The 2,065-nt window shown below is 43.6% G+C and overlaps 1 pseudogene; it reads left to right on the top strand.

Moving 5' to 3' along the window:
• Window positions 1-656: 656 nt before the first annotated feature.
• LOC114613544 lies at window positions 657-1,357 on the top strand (annotated as a pseudogene).
• Window positions 1,358-2,065: the final 708 nt, after the last annotated feature.

Here is a 2,065-nt window from a genome sequence, read left to right as displayed (position 1 = left end):
AGACTATCTAAACAAACAAACAAACCAGTACCAGGCATGAAAGATCTCCTTTTAAGGTATTGGTCAGGGTAGTCCAAGAGATTTTCAAAATAATATAGACCATTGCTGTTGCTTCCCAGAAGTTGAAGGTAAGCCTCTATTGCCTATTGCTGAATACCACACATTTTGGACATAAGACTCAGAGGATTCAATCTGGATCTGACCCAAAAACCTTGTCCCTGAAGACTGGCTTTCACAGTACCAGAATGTTCTATGCAAGCTCTAAAGAAAGAAAGTAACCAATAGTCTTCCATAACTGTGATGAGTATGAACCACCACAGTGACTAATATAGCAAGAGATCCCAAAAGGTGCAATAGTGGCACTTACATCTTGGCAGCAACCAACAGCTGTCTAATTGTACTTAATGCCCACTAAATTAGAGGAAAACCATGTCATATAATGGAAACCTAGCCATATGCATGTAACTAGTAAGGTTGTGGATCTTAGAGGATATCTACAGGTATCACTTCCCTAAGTCAGGGAATTTCTAATTGCCTTCTAAATACTTCTCCTTATACCCACAGATAAGCATAGCATCCAACCCTCATTAAAGAGACGTCTTTCTTGGACGGAGTGCTTTAAGACAGTTGCTTTGTGGCAGCAGTAGAAGAGTAAGATGTCAGTCGCCTTAGCTGTTCATGGAGTGGGATATGCACCGGCTGGAGGCTCTCACCCCAGAGTGGGAAAACCGAGAAGTCTCTGTGGGGACCACGATCATGGCTGTACAATTTGATGAGGTGGTTCAAGGAGCAGACTCCAGAACAACCACTGGGTCCTACATCACTAATCGAGTGACTGACAAGCTGACCCTATCCATGATCACATCTGCTGCCGCTCAGGCTCAGCAGCTGATACTCAAGCAGTATCGGATGCTGTCACTTACCAGCTTGGTTTCCACAGTATTGAACTGAAAGAGCCTCCACCAGTACCCACAGGTGCCAGTCTCTTTAAGGAGATGTGTTACTGGTACAGAGACGATCTGATGGCAGGAATCATCATTGCAGGCCGGGACCCTCAAGAAGAAGGATAGGTGTACTCTGTTCCCATAAGGGTTATGATGGTAAGACTGTCCTTTGCCATCGGAGGCTCCAGGAGCTCGTACACCTATGGCTATGTTGATGCTACCTATCGGGAAGGCGTGACCAAGGACAAATGTCTGCAGTTCACTGCAATGCTCTCGCTTTGACTATGGAACGGGATGGCTCCAGTGGAGGAGTGATCCACTTGGCAGCCATTCAAGAGTCAGGGATAGAGTGGCAGGTGCTTTTGGGAGACCAGGTCCCCAAGTTCACCAATGCCACTTTGCCACCTCCCTGAATTCTAGTATTCTAGGATGTAGTAAAAGATATTCATACGAATGCAAAAGCTAATAAACAGTTTGTTAAAGACACAGTAAATAAATAAATAAATAAATAAATAAATAAATAAAATTTTAAAATTGAGAGAGAGAAGCTTCTTTCTTGCCTGGCATAGTGGCACACACCTTTAATTCCAGCATTTGGAAGGCAGAAACGAGAGGATTTCTAACTTTGAAGCCATCCTAGTCTACGGAATGAATTTCAGGACAGCCAGGACTACATAGAAAAGTCCTGTCTTAAAAAAAAAAAAAAGGGGTCAAAATCCAGGAATAACTGACTGTGGAGTACCCAGCCCTGGCTGATACAACACAACCCCACATCTACAGCCCAGGAACCATCACAGAAAAGAGAGAGGAAGAAATGTAAGCACCGTAGGGCCAAAGTCTGCTGCTGGATTGAAGATCTATTTGTGGCAGGGAAGCTCCATGCATAAAATCTCAACAACACAGCTGCTTAAACAAGACCTGAACAATAACAGCATCCGATGACATGCCAATGTGGATGATGGAAATTTCAAAAGACCTCACCCAGCCCAGACTAACCAATTAATTGCTGCTGAGAGAGGCAAAATTAGTCTTCCCCAGGAATGAGCACCCTAATTGGTTATCCAATACCAAGTGGTCAGACCTAAAAACATATACATTTAAGCAATAGTAAACAAACTCTG

Source organism: Grammomys surdaster, unplaced genomic scaffold (genome assembly GCF_004785775.1).
Source record: "Grammomys surdaster isolate TR1022 unplaced genomic scaffold, NIH_TR_1.0 126219, whole genome shotgun sequence".
NCBI lineage: Eukaryota > Metazoa > Chordata > Mammalia > Rodentia > Muridae > Grammomys > Grammomys surdaster.
The sequence above is the reverse complement of the archived record's forward strand: the minus strand, read 5'-3'. Positions and strand labels throughout refer to the sequence as shown.